The sequence below is a fragment of the Oncorhynchus kisutch genome, linkage group LG2 (genome assembly GCF_002021735.2).
Source record: "Oncorhynchus kisutch isolate 150728-3 linkage group LG2, Okis_V2, whole genome shotgun sequence".
NCBI classification, from domain to species: Eukaryota; Metazoa; Chordata; class Actinopteri; order Salmoniformes; family Salmonidae; genus Oncorhynchus; species Oncorhynchus kisutch.
In genome coordinates, this window is record NC_034175.2 from 71689774 (window position 1) to 71705553 (window position 15780).

At 48.3% G+C, this 15780-nt stretch overlaps 1 protein-coding gene across 2 annotated transcripts in view; it reads left to right on the top strand.

Moving 5' to 3' along the window:
- Positions 1 to 13243: 13243 nt before the first annotated feature.
- Positions 13244 to 15780, top strand: part of LOC109870914 (E3 ubiquitin-protein ligase Midline-1) — a 44542-nt gene continuing 42005 nt past the window's right edge. Inside the window, exon 1 of one of the 2 annotated variants that reach the window (XM_020461620.2) lies at positions 13244 to 13448. The gene's annotated coding sequence lies outside the window, so the exon portion shown is untranslated. The remainder of the gene's footprint in view (positions 13449 to 15780) is intronic. The other variant, XM_031801116.1, reaches the window with a different exon arrangement.

Sequence of the window (15780 nt, forward strand, 5' to 3'; positions counted from 1 at the left end):
GTGCAGTAATATCTAACTAAATGCTTGTGTTTCTAGCTCCAACAGTGCAGTAATATCTAACTAAATGCTTGTGTTTCTAGCTCCAACAGTGCAGTAATATCTAACTAAATGCTTGTGTTTCTAGCTCCAACAGTGCAGTAATATCTAACTAAATGCTTGTGTTTCTAGCTCCAACAGTGCAGTAATATCTAACAATTCACAACAATACACACATCTAAAAGTAAAATAATAATCAAAGGTGCAGGGTTTAGTAACCGGGTGGTAGCCGACTAGTGATGGCTATTTAACAGTCTGATGGCCTTGAGATAGAAAACAACACCTCCACCTCACTGATCCTCAACACAGGGGCCCTACAAGGGTGTGTACTCAGCCCCCTCCTGTACTCCCCGTTCACCCATGACTGGGTTTGCAGACGACACAACAGTAGTAGGCCTACCAGTGATGCGTTGTACAGACCCCACCACCCTCTGGAGAAGATGCTCTCAATTGTGCATCCGTAAAAGTTTGTGAGAGTCTTAGGGGCCAAGCCAAATTTCTTCAGCCTCCTGAGGTTGAAGAGGCGCTTTTGCACCTCTGTGTGGGTGGGAGTTTGGTCCAACGGTAGCTATTCCTGTAAATCCACTAGAAATGTTGGAGACACTACAGAAAGATAGGGAGGGTGTTGATCTGATTTGATTTGCTTGTTAGACGTCTGGATATTGTGGCCATTTATTGTGGACATTTACATAGATTCAAGAGATCCAAGGACAGGATGTACGTGGTCAACATTTGTAGTGCAGGAATATGGGGTGAGAGTCAGGAAAAGTATTACAGATCATCTGGCTGTATATATGGCGGAGCTGATGGCCATACTGTTGGCCTTGTAGTGGGTGGAGGAAGTCAAGCCAGACAGAGTAGTTAATTGCTCTGATTCACGTGAAGTGTTGATGAGTCTCTAGTACTTTAGCTCACATAGCAAACAAGACATGTTTTATGAGGTGCTACAAACCCATTGCAGGATTAGAGTAATGAGTATACAGATAAGATTTACTTAGGTCCCAGCCCATGTGGGGGTGGAGGGGAAGGAGCCAGTTGATGTATTGGCTAAACAAGCACTTAGTACTGGGGATGTTAAGGTTGTAGTTTCCATGAACAAGGCAGAGGCAAAAAGCATGATATGAACAGTAGTGGTGCAGAGATGGTAGGTGCAATGGAATAGACATACTAAGGGCAGGCATATGTTTAAAGTAGAGAGGAATGTCAGGGAGAAGATGACAGCAGGGAGGGACAAGATTAAGGGTGGGACAGTTGAACAAAACCTTAAGTGTGATAGGAAAGCATCCAACAGGACCGTGTGATTATTGCCAGGAAACTGAGACAGTTGAGCATGTATTGCTACAGTGTGGGCAGTATCAGGGGGAAAGAGAGAGGCTGAGATCTAGTATGAGGGAGAAGGGGATTCAGGAAATTTGTTTAAAGAGCATATTGAGTAGAACGTCATTAGACATAGTCTCAAATATTTTGTTATCTTTTTAAAGAGCAACTGGGCTGGCAGGTAGGATTTAGATTCTCCCTGTCTCTGGCCCACACTCCAGAATGGTAATGCACCATGACATTGGATGCCAACCGCAGATAAACCCCACTGAAGAAGAAGATGGAGTCGTGATCTGATTTGCCGAAGGGAGTGCGGGGGACGGCTTGTAGGCATCTCGAAAGGGGAATTTTCAGTAGAGTGTTTTTCCAGAACTTCGATAGAGTTTTCCTCAAATCTGCTTAGTTAAAATACCCAGCTACAATATAGGCGACCTCAGGATATGTGATTTCCAGTTTGCATAAAGTCCAGTGTAGTTACTTGAGGGCTGTCGTGGTATCGGTTTGAGGGCTGTGACTATAGCCGAAGAGAATTCTCTTGGGAGGTAATATGGTTGGCATTTGATTGTGAGGTATTCTAGATCGAGTGAGAAAAAGGACTATGTTATCACAATCACACCATGAGTAGTTAATCATGAAACATACACTCCCCTGCCTTTCTTCTTCACTGAGAGTTTTTATTCCTGTCTGTGCGATGAACTGAGAACCCAGCTAGCTGTATGGACGGGGACAGTATATCCCGAGAGAGCCATGTTTCTGTGAAACAGAGTATGTTACAATCCCTGATGTCTCTCTGGAAGGAGAACCTTGCCTGAGCTCATCTACTTTATTGTCCAGCGACTGAACAAGAGCGAGTAATATACTCGTAAGCGGATGGTGGATGGTGTGCATGCCTCCTGAGCCAGACTAGAAGTCCACTCCAAATACCTCTTCTACCCCGACGGCATCTTGGATCAGCCTCTGGAACTTCAGTTCAATTGCTCTGGGGGGCACGAACAATTCTGGAAAGTCGTATTCCTGATCGTCATGCTGGTGAGTTACCGCCGCTCTGATATCCAAAAGTTGTGCCCCGGCTTTATGTAATAACACAAAAAACGTTCTGGGCTAATAATGTAAGAAATAACACACACAAAAAAACTAAATACAGTTGCCATGGAGCTAGAAGTAGAGCTGCCATGTCTGTCATCGCTTACTTAATGACAATTGGAACCATTCAAATGTCCGCTGGCTCGTTACAACTTCAGCTTTAAGCACACATTGATTTTGTCCCTCTGTGACCAAGAGAACGTAGTCTTGTTTCAATTCTAAATCCATCTGAGAACATCACAGCGAGATGATGTTTGCTGTAACTGCTAGAGCCCTCAAACTCAACTCTGGACCTCGAAGCCAGTTCCACTGCATTTTTTCAATGTTCCAATCTAATCAGGAACTGATTTAGAACCTGGGACACCAGGTGTGTGCGATTAATTATAGGGTAGCACAGAAAACCAGCAGGCTCCAGACCTCGTAGGGAAAGAGTTGAGTACCCCTGCTCTAGAGTCTCACACTTCGTATGCCATATTGTAAATGGATCTGTGAGGTTCACAGCCAATGGAGTTACATCCTTTGTCTGGATAGGCCAGAAAATGTGACATGTCACTACCTACTCAAATGAGATGTCAGATTTCACATACTGCGGTCGGGTTCCCCTGCTCAGACATTGCGTGCATCAACCAATGGTTGCGTGCCACGTCATCGACTGTGTCATCGGCTGACAGATTGCTGTAACATATGATGTGGTTAGATGATGCGGAAAATACCTATCCTGGCATGGTAAGATCTGGGCAGAGGAACGCAACCTGTGTCTCAGATGAGAGCGGAGCAGGACAACCAGAGATGTCATAGAACAATTCACAGAGCGCTCTGTACAGAAAAATGTTGGTCAGAACTGGTCCAGAATCGCTCAAAGTCACCCAAATAGTGTACTTAACGTTTAAGAGGATTACTGTACGCCATCAACATCATATTGAGGCAGATTTCCATGACAGATGCCATGCAGTTGCAGTGCACTATCCACTCACCCACTATTTATCTGGGAAGCTTCTGTTTTTATGAGTTCGCAAAATGAACTACACTGAACAAAAAGTGTTGGTCCCATGTTCCATGAGCTGAAATAAAAATCGCAGAAATGTTCCATTCTGACATGACTTGCCCTATTGGGTGATGATCATAGGCACCAGATCTCACTCTCTCTCTCTCTCTCTCTCTCTCTCTCTCTCTCTCTCTCTCTCTCTCTCTCTCTCTCTCTCTCTCTCTCTCTCTCCCACAGTGGGAGAGAGGGGTGAAGTTGGACGTTTTATGACTGTCTAAATTGCTGCAGGAACTCTCTCTCACACAATGAAGGGGAAGTTTTAAAAAATCCCTTCGTTGCAACAGAGAGAGGTTTGTGACATCCAAGGTTGGATAATGAAACAATATTTCCGTAATCCATATGGTTGAAAGGGTACTTAAAGAACAAGCATGTTGAATTCATTACTAATTTGTGATGTAACTAAGGACAGAGAACAACATAACTGTATCTCTGAATGTGTATATTTCCCAGTGATCAGATTCACATCTAGATGTTGTGGAACTTATACGATTAAATATGAAACTATTTGTGAGAAGATGTAATGTGGTGTTAGCCTTCTAAATGAGAGAATTGTTTTTCATATGAAGTCTTAACCAGTCCATGACCACACCCCCGTGAGCAGAGTCATTATGTCATCATCAGGGAACGCCCCTTTATTTCAGAGTGCATAAAAGGACCCGTGATGAAATTTACATCAGACCAGTGGGACAGACAGCGTGAGGTGGAAGGTACGAAATGGTTAGATGCTCTGAAAAACTTTCAACAGAGAAGAAGAAAATCTCTATAGACCAGATAGCAAAAAGCAGTGGTTACATGGCTGAGAAATGGTTTAAAACTCACAAATGATTAGACTCTACAAGACCAGTACATAGACAGCATTAGATGAAAGGTACAAAATGGTTAGAAACTCTAAAACTTTCTTGAGTGAGAAAGATGAAGACTGTACAGGAACATTCCGTATGCAGCTGTTTAAGTACTTTAGTCTAGTAAACGCAACCGTGAACCACCGGGTGGTACTCTGAAAGATCCATTTATATAGAACATTTCCCTATCAAACGACCATTGGTACGTCTGATGTATACATAATAACAGAGCTACAATTACGAAAGACTTTGATCCCTGGTGAACAAACCAGAGACTTTCAGTCAAATTACTCCCCAGACAGACCGGCGATTTCAACAGAGAGACAACAAAGACATACACACGTAAATGTGTACATTGCAATTCTTTCGAATGAGCGGCCGTTCATGTGCAAAGTATTCACATTTCCCTGAGCATAGTTCTCGGCTGTATGTACGTTAGTGAAGTCCTTTCCCTTTTTCTCCAGCTCTTTCTTACATGCCCCTCCCTTTCCCTCTCTTTTGAATCTGCCATTTTGTGTAACAAGCCGTCATATTGGTTTAGTCCACTAGGGACTTTTCATTGCATTATGTAGTAATCAATGTGTAAGCTATTCTGTTTGTGCGTTTATGTAATTCTGTGTGATTATTTAGTTAGTTAGTAAACAAAACATTAAGCCAATGTGTATATCACTGATTCATCACTTATGCTGGGGTTGTGCAGATATGCAAGGATTTTGCAACATCCAGAATGAGACTAAAGGTAAATTAATTAATGACTGATTTATGACTGAAATGTAAGTCATCTTTATATCTTTAAGAGTTCATTCAGAAAACGGTAACTCGTTAAATAAACTTTTTCCGTGGTTCCCCATGATTGCTAATGAGTTCATTGTTACAGGATTAATTTAATCATCATAATAATTAAACATAGTTAATTGATAATCGTCATCACCTTAAATGACAGTAAACATACGCCAATTTTCACAAAAAGCTTATTTCTTTCAAATTGTGTGCACAAATTTGTTTACATCCCTGTTAGTGAGAATCCATCCATCTGACAGGTGTGGCATATCAAGAAGCTGATAAAACAGCATGATCATTACACAGGTGCACCTTGTGCAGGGGACAATACAAAGTCCACTCTAAAATTTGCAGTTTTGTCACACAACACAATGTCACAGATGTCTCAAGTTTTGAGGGAGCGTGCAATTGGCACACTGACAGCAGGAATTTCCACCAGAACTGTTGCCAGATACTTTAATGTTAATTTATGTACCATAAGCCGCCTCCAATGTCGTTTTAGAGAATTTGGCAGTACGTCCAACCGGCCTCACAACCGCAGACCACATGTGATCACGCCAGCCCAGGACTTCCACATCCGGCTTCTTCACCTGCAGGATGGTCCGAGACGAGCCACCCGGACAGCTGATGAATTTGTGGGTTTACACAATCAAAGTACTTCTGCACAAACTGTCAGAAACCGTCTCATGGAAGCTCATCTGCGTGCTCATCATCCTCACCAGGGTCTTGACCTGACTTCGGCGTCATAACTGACTTCAGTGGGCAAATGCTCACCTTTGATGGTCACTGGCACGATGGAGAAGTGTGCTCTTCACGGATGAATCCCGGTTTCAACTGTACCGGGCAGATGGCAGACAATGTGTATGGTGTTGTGTGGGCGAGCGGTTTGCTGATGTCAACATTGTGAACAGAGTGTCCCATGGTGGCGGTGTGTATAGTATGAGCAGGCAGAAGCTACGGCTAGAACAAGAAATATCATTTTATCTTGAAGGCACAGAGATTCCTTGATGAGATCCTGAGGCCCATTGTTGTGCTATTCATCATCCCACTGCCATCACCTCATGTTTCAGCATGATAATGCACGGCCCCATGACGCAAGGATCTGTACACAATTCCTGAAAGCTGAAAATGTCCCAATACTTCCATGGCCTGCATACTCACCAGACATGTCACCCGTTGAGCACGTTTGGGATGCTCTGGATCGACGTTTACAACAGCATGTTCCAGTTCCCACCAATATCCAGCAACTTAGCACAGCCAGTAAAAAATTAATTGGACAACATTCCACAGGCCACAATCAACAGCCTGATCAACTCTATGCGAAGGAGATGTGTCAAGCTGCATGAGGCAAATGGTGGGCACACCATACACTGACTGATTTTCTGATCCATGCCCCTACTTCAAAAAATAAATGTGATGTCATCATTGTAACCCTACTGACTGGGCAGAGGTCAATTCATCGTCTTTTCCAAGTTGGTTCAACGTAATTGAATTGAAATGACATGGAAACAACAGTGATTCAATCAGAGGGTGCCCAGTGGGTAGTTGCTCTAGTCTAGTGGGCCACTGAAGTATTTTTATTCATTCATCTTTTCTCAACCCATAGAAAACTGGATTACATTTTCATAGCTTTCTGAAGTGAAAAAGAAAACATGAACATAAGTGTTCTCTCGGCAGGGGTTCTGCTGTGGGTAATGACCAATCTGAATGGATTACTGCCAGAGCTCTGTAGCCAGCATGCTGTTCTGGGGCCTTAGCGCTGTAAACTAACTTATTACGAGATATCAATAGTCATATTTTGCATCTCAAATGGCATTCTATTCCCTATATAGTGCACTACTTTTGACCAGAGCTCTATGGGCCCTTGGTGAAAAGTAGTGCACTAAATAGGGAATAGGGTGCCATTTTGGGAGAGAATCTCAGTGATCCATTGATAAAAGGTCATCCGAGGTAGTGGAACGTGTGAGCTGAGCTACGGGATATACATCAGCCCTTTGGCTATGGAGGTGGGATGGAGGCCAGGGTTTAGCATTGATCAGATGCTATACGATGTGATTGCATCAGCGGGCGGCTGCCAAACACATCTAGTAGCTGCAGATGTTTAGAAGAGGGTGCATTTTTCCACATGACCACAGAGAGAGCGGTGGAACTGGTGCCAACAAACTGAGGAGACTTTCAGCACCGTCTCACTCAACTGTTTAAACAACAGAGACATTCTGCTGTGTCCCCATGTCCACTCAGTGTGTTTATATGGGAAGATAAAATGAGGGTGTGTTCAGTGCGAGAAACTGAAACGTGGCATGTGAAGTTCAATGAAAGTCAAGATAAAGCTTCCCAGTGTTTGGCTTTACCATCGCCTCAGCATTACGATCATGATGCCATTGGACTGGGACGAGACCCCCCCACCTCACATTGGACAGGAACGAGACCGCCTCACCTCACATTGGACTGGGACGTGACCGCCTCACCTCACATTGGACTGGGACGAGACCGCCTCACCTCAGATTGGACAGGGACGAGACCGCCTCACCTCACATTGGACTGGGACGAGACCGCCCACCGCCCACCTCACATTGGACTGGGATGAGACCCCCCACCGCACATTGGACTGGGACGAGACCCCCCACCGCACATTGGACTGGGACGAGACTGCCTCACCTCACATTGGACTGGGACGAGACCCCCCCACCTCACATTGGACTGGGATGAGACCCCCACCTCATATTGGACTGGGATGAGACCCCCCCGCCTCACATTGGACTGGGATGAGACCCCCCCATCTCACATTGGACTGGGAGGAGACCCCCCCACCTCACATTGGACTGGGATGAGACCCCCCCCACCTCACATTGGACTGGGATGAGACCCCCGCACCTCACATTGGACTGGGATGAGACTCCCCCCACCTCACATTGGACTGGGATGAGACTCCCGCACCTCACATTGGACTGGGATGAGACCCCCCCACCTCACATTGGACTGGGATGAGACCCCCCCCACCTCACTTTGGACTGTGTTGAGACCCCCCCATCTCACATTGGACTGGGAAGGGACCCCCCCCCACCTCACATTGGACTGGGATGAGACCCCACCACCTCACATTGGACTGGGATGAAATCCCCCCACCTCACATTGGACTGGGATGAGATCCCCCCACATCACATTGGACTGGGATAAGACCCCACCCCCCCCCCCACCTCACATTGGACTGGGACGAGACCCCCCCCACCTCACATTGGACTGGGATGAGACACCCCCACCTCACATTGGACTGGGATGAGACCCCCCCACCTCACATTGGACTGTGATGAGACCCCCCCATCTCACATTGGACTTGGATGAACCCCCCCCCCCCCCCCCCACATCACATTGGACTGGGATGAGACCCCCCCACCTCACATTGGACTGGGATGAGACCCCCCCACACCTCACATTGGACTGGGATGAGACCCCCCCACCTCACATTGGACTGGGACGAGACCCCCCACCTCACATTGGACTGGGATGAAATCCCCCCACCTCACAATGGAATGGGATGTGAACCCCCCACCTCACGTTGGACTGGGATGAGACCCCCCCCCCCACTTCACATTGGACTGGGACGAGATCCCCCCCCCACCTCACATTGGACTGGGATGAGACCCCACCACCTCACATTGGACTGGGTTGAGACCCCCCCCCACCTCACATTGGACTGGGATGAGAACACCCCACCTCATATTGGACTGGGATGAGACCCCCCCCCCACCTCACATTGGACTGTGATGAGACCCCCCCATCTCAAAATGGACTGGGAAGGGACCCCCCCCCACCTCAAATTGGACTGGGATGAGACCCATCCCACCTCACATTGGACTGGGATGAGACCCCCCCCCCACCTCACATTGGACTGGGATGAGACACCCCCACCTCACATTGGACTGGGATGAGACCCCCCACCTCACATTGGACTGGGATGAGACCCCCCCACCTCACATTGGACTGGGATAAGACCCCCCCACCTCACATTGGACTGGGATGAGACCCCCCCACCTCACATTGGACTGGGATGAGACCCCCCCACCTCACATTTGACTGGGATAAGACCCCCCCACCTCACATTGGACTGGGATAAGACCCTCCCACCTCACATTGGACTGGGATAAGACCCCCCCACCTCACATTGGACTGGGATGATACCCCACCACCTCACATTGGACTGGGATGAGACCCCCCATCTCACATTGGACTGGGATGAGACCCCCCAACCTCACATTGGACTGGGATGAGACCACCCACCTCACATTGGACTGGGATGAGACCCCCCCCCCACCTCACATTGGACTGGGATGAGACCCCCCCACACCTGACATTGGACTGGGATGAGACACCCCCACCTCACATTGGACTGGGATGAGACCCCCCCACCTCATATTGGACTGGGATGATACTCCCCCACCTCATATTGGACTGGGATGAGATCCCCCCACCTCACATTGGACTGGGATGAGACCCCCCCCATCTCACATTGGACTGGGATGAGACCCCCCCCCCCCCTACCTCACATTGGACTGGGACGAGATCCCCCCCACCTCACATTGGACTGGGATGAGACCCCCCCCCCCACCTCACATTGGACTGGGATAAGACCCCCCCACCTCACATTGGACTGGGATGAGACAACCTCACCTCATATTGGACTGGGATAAGACCCCCCCACCTCACATTGGACTGGGATAAGACCCCCCCACCTCACATTGGAATGGGATGAGACCTCCCCACACCTCACATTGGACTGGGATGGGACCCCCCCACCTCACATTGGACTGGGATGAGACCCCCCCCCACCTCACATTGGACTGGGATGAGACCCCCACCCACCTCACATTGGACTGGGATGAGACCCCCCCATCTCACATTGGACTGGGATGAGGCCCCCCTTCTCACATTGGACTTGGATGAGACCACCCACCTCACATTGGACTGGGATGAGACCCCTCCCCCACCTCACATTGGACTGGGATGAGACCCCCCCACACCTGACATTGGACTGGGATGAGACACCCCCACCTCACATTGGACTGGGATGAGACTCCCCCCACCTCACATTGGACTGTGATGAGACCCCCCCATCTCACATTGGACTGGTAAGGGACCCCCCCCCCACCTCACATTGGACTGGGATGAAATCCCCCCATCTCACATTGGACTGGGATGAGATCCCCCCCCCCACCTCACATTGGACTGGGACGAGACACCCCCCCCCCACCTCACATTGGACTGGGATGAGACACCCCCACCTCACATTGGACTGGGATGAGACCCCCCCACCTCACATTGGACTGGGATGATACCCCACCACCTCATATTGGACTGGGATGAGACCCCCCATCTCACATTGGACTGGGATGAGACCCCCCAACCTCACATTGGACTGGGATGAGACCACCCACCTCACATTGGACTGGGATGAGACCCCCCCCCCCACCTCACATTGGACTGGGATGAGACCCCCCCACACCTGACATTGGACTGGGATAAGACACCCCCACCTCACATTGGACTGGGATGAGACCCCCCCACCTCATATTGGACTGGGATGATACCCCCCCACCTCATATTGGACTGGGATAAGATCCCCCCACCTCACATTGGACTGGGATGAGACCCCCCCATCTCACATTGGACTGGGATGAGACCCCCCCCCTACCTCACATTGGACTGGGACGAGATCCCCCCCACCTCACATTAGACTGGGATGAGACCCCCCCCCCCCACCTCACATTGGACTGGGATAAGACCCCCCCACCTCACATTGGACTGGGATGAGACCACCTCACCTCATATTGGACTGGGATAAGACCCCCCCACCTCACATTGGACTGGGATAAGACCCCCCCACCTCACATTGGACTGGGATGAGACCCCCCCACCTCACATTGGACTGGGATGAGACCCCCCCACCTCACATTTGACTGGGATAAGACCCCCCCACCTCACATTGGACTGAGATAAGACCCTCCCACCTCACATTGGACTGGGATAAGACCCCCCCACCTCACATTGGACTGGGATGATACCCCACCACCTCATATTGGACTGGGATGAGACCCCCCATCTCACATTGGACTGGGATGAGACCCCCCAACCTCACATTGGACTGGGATGAGACCACCTCACCTCATATTGGACTGGGATAAGACCCCCCCACCTCACATTGGACTGGGATAAGACCCCCCCACCTCACATTGGACTGGGATGAGACCCCCCCACCTCACATTGGACTGGGATGAGACCCCCCCACCTCACATTTGACTGGGATAAGACCCCCCCACCTCACATTGGACTGGGATAAGACCCTCCCACCTCACATTGGACTGGGATAAGACCCCCCCACCTCACATTGGACTGGGATGATACCCCACCACCTCATATTGGACTGGGATGAGACCCCCCATCTCACATTGGACTGGGATGAGACCCCCCAACCTCACATTGGACTGGGATGAGACCACCCACCTCACATTGGACTGGGATGAGACCCCCCCCCCCACCTCACATTGGACTGGGATGAGACCCCCCCACACCTGACATTGGACTGGGATGAGACACCCCCACCTCACATTGGACTGGGATGAGACCCCCCCACCTCATATTGGACTGGGATGATACCCCCCCACCTCATATTGGACTGGGATGAGATCCCCCCACCTCACATTGGACTGGGATGAGACCCCCCCCCATCTCACATTGGACTGGGATGAGACCCCCCCCCCCCCTACCTCACATTGGACTGGGACGAGATCCCCCCCACCTCACATTGGACTGGGATGAGACCCCCCCCCCCCCACCTCACATTGGACTGGGATAAGACCCCCCCACCTCACATTGGACTGGGATGAGACCCCCCCCCCCCACCTCACATTGGACTGGGATAAGACCCCCCCACCTCACATTGGACTGGGATGATACCCCACCACCTCATATTGGACTGGGATGAGACCCCCCATCTCACATTGGACTGGGATGAGACCCCCCAACCTCACATTGGACTGGGATGAGACCACCCACCTCACATTGGACTGGGATGAGACCCCCCCCCCCCACCTCACATTGGACTGGGATGAGACCCCCCCACACCTGACATTGGACTGGGATGAGACACCCCCACCTCACATTGGACTGGGATGAGACCCCCCCACCTCATATTGGACTGGGATGATACCCCCCCACCTCATATTGGACTGGGATGAGATCCCCCCACCTCACATTGGACTGGGATGAGACCCCCCCCATCTCACATTGGACTGGGATGAGACCCCCCCCCCCCTACCTCACATTGGACTGGGACGAGATCCCCCCCACCTCACATTGGACTGGGATGAGACCCCCCCCCCCCACCTCACATTGGACTGGGATAAGACCCCCCCACCTCACATTGGACTGGGATGAGACCACCTAACCTCATATTGGACTGGGATAAGACCCCCCCACCTCACATTGGACTGGGATAAGACCCCCCACCTCACATTGGACTGGGATGAGACCCCCCCACCTCACATTGGACTGGGATGAGACCCCCCACCTCACATTTGACTGGGATAAGACCCCCCCACCTCACATTGGACTGGGATAAGACCCCCCCACCTCACATTGGACTGGGATAAGACCCCCCCACCTCACATTGGACTGGGATAAGATCCCCCCCACCTCACATTGGACTGGGATAAGACCCCCCCACCTCACATTGGACTGGGATAAGACCCCCCCACCTCACATTGGACTGGGATAAGACCCTCCACCTCACATTGTGATAGTGTTATGTGTTTTTCATCAACATTGGTGTGTTGTGGTGTATACTAATCATTGTGTGATATACTGGATTGATAGTGTGGCTCTTCCTGCTGTGTTTCTATATGTCAACGACTAGTCACTGCATCCACATACATTATGATTGATGGTTATTGGACTATATAAACATTCTCCAGTAACACCATATGTGCCGTTTTTGGGAAATTCTTTCTGAACACAGCAAAGCTTCTCAGCTCACAATCCCTGAGCAAACCCACCCACCATCTCAGAGGTCCCTCCCCCTCTGTGTGATTGGTTAGTTTGCAGCCCACGGCAGACAGTTTCAACCCTCCTAGAGGGCCAGAAACTCACAGAAGAGTCAATACTGGTACTGGAGGTAAAAAACAGACGAGTCAAAACTGGTACTGGAGGTAAAAACAGATGAGTCAGCCTGTTATTGCAGAGCGTTGCAGTGGATTGGCCTATTATAGTGTAGTGTTACCAGACTCGTCAACTGTGAGACATTTCTTATTTTCCCCCTGTTTGTGGATAATGGGATTTTAACCATGTGGCAGGTAAAGAAAGAGGTTACTGCTTACGTTATCTTCAGGTTTGCATATTTTCCTACACAGAAACAAGTGGTGTCTGTGTGCTGTATGTGTTTCGGTGTCAGTGTGTTGACATGTTTGGGAGCAAAATGTTGACTCAGCCTCGAGGCAGGGCGTAGTTCAAAAGCTGATGTCACTTTGCTGTTCTGCACTCAGAAAATTCCATTATGGTTGAATTATGAAAGTGTGACATCACAGTGTGTAGAATAACACAGTGATTGAGGGAGGCAGTGAGTGAAACGACACGGCAAAATGTTGTGATCATGTGCTGAATGGATTGTCTGTGATCTTCATTCTTTTGACGGGACTCATTCTGAAGCTGCGAATGTTGTGATTAGGAAAGCTGGTGTGTCAACTTCAGTGCTGATACCAAATACCAAGGTTTACCACCTCGATTGTCAAGAAAACATTATTTATGAGTTAGATCAATCCTAAGAAGTGTTGCCTTTTTCATCAAACATTCCAGTTGCAGAATGCAGTTGGAATATCAGGCTTTATTGTTTTTCAGTTCGTAGAATTCATGTCTGGCTCTCACACATTTCAATGAAAGCTATTTTTGTGTTGAGTGAAGCTCCTCTTTTTCAAAAGTGTATTACCAATAACATTCTCAGTTTGTTCCACAGTATGAGAGTTATACCAGTGCTAACAGAGGAACGAGAATATCCCGGTGTCCCAATGCCCCACCAAATGTCTTTTACTACTTAAGATAAGATAAACACAAGTGAAATATAGCAGTGTTTGCAATCTGAGTTGCCTGTCTAGCTTCAAAGCAGTACTATTGTAACAAAACATTGCCTGTAGTTTTAGATCAGAGTTTATCTGTGTACTTCCTTATTACTTGCTTATTTTATAAGTGTAAACTGGAGACTTGTTGGAGCCTGGGGTTTTCTTGATTAATTAGTAACTAACTATCTCCCGGGGGAACAGAGGAATGCCTGACTTTTCTCTGGAACCACTCTTAGATCACCTGTATCCCCATGGAAACCTTGTCAGTGTGTGAATGATTTGTTTACGTTGATTGTAGCCTAGATGTTGAAAGAGGTCAACAAGGAAAGGTACAGGCGGGATAGTGAGTATCGACTTTGGCAGTCTACATCGGTAACGTTTTGTTTGGTACTAATATAGATTAGTATTATAGCAGTGTGTGTGTGTGCAGAGTGCATGATTTATCATCAGTTTAAATAGTCAATTTGTCAGGGATTGTCATTGTCATGCAGTTTACATGTCAGCCACTAGGTGTCCCTCTTTTACCATTGTTTTTTAGTGGCTAAATTGCCCATCAATTTATATGTGGTAATCTGAAATCCCTATGCAGCAATATAACCAGTACACTTTACGTACAAGAATGACAAAATATGTACTTTGTTAACCTATACATTTTTTCAAGTAATTTCAATGATGCATAATAAACCCTCAATTTAATCCAGTGAGTACTTTGTACAGTATTTCGGGATCAAGGGAGAACGTTAGATTATATTTTATAAGAGATTAGTGCAATCCAACTGCGACCAAATTCTGTTATCATGAAATCTATGCTGGGACAGGGCTTTGCTGGAAAATAATGAGTCTGAGGGGGATTTAGTGAAAGTTCACTTGGCCATGGAAAGAAAACACTATTTTCCTGCTGATGCCACCTGCCAAGCCGCAGAGAGGAAATGGGAGAGTTTGGCTGTTCTGATAACTGACCAGGATGACCTACAGAAAGACCGACCCTGCCAACAGCAGGCGTAGCTAACAGACCCTCTGTTCTAATGCTGCTTGACTGCTTGGCTGGCTAAAGGCTAACTGGCAATGAATCAATCCAACTAATGGCCTCTGTTTCCAATTTCTTATCTGTGGTCAAATCTACATTGGATTGTCTCTCTCAACTGCACACAAACTCGTTTGCAGTGTAGCTCCTTCAGCTGGTTGCATTTCATAACTGTGCTATTGTATTTGTACACTTACATTCCTTACTGTAGGCTATTGTTTATTGGCACACATTGTAATCAATATCCCTCATCGAGACATCAACACTAAACAAATGAAATACCTATTGTCATGTCACATACATATGTAGAATCTTAATTTGATCACTCTTTTTCTGCTGAAATAATTTCCTGCTCGGCAGGATATGCAAACTTGTAGTGTATTCAAGGTTTAAAAAAAGGCCTCTAAAGTTTGAGATTTCACTTTGAAATGTCAGACTTGACGTCGACCTTGACAGGAGTGGGCTGTTGGACCGCTCTATTGAACCGGCTGCTTTAGGAGTCAGAGCCAGGTCACACATTGGTCACAGATACGCCACAAAAACAGGATT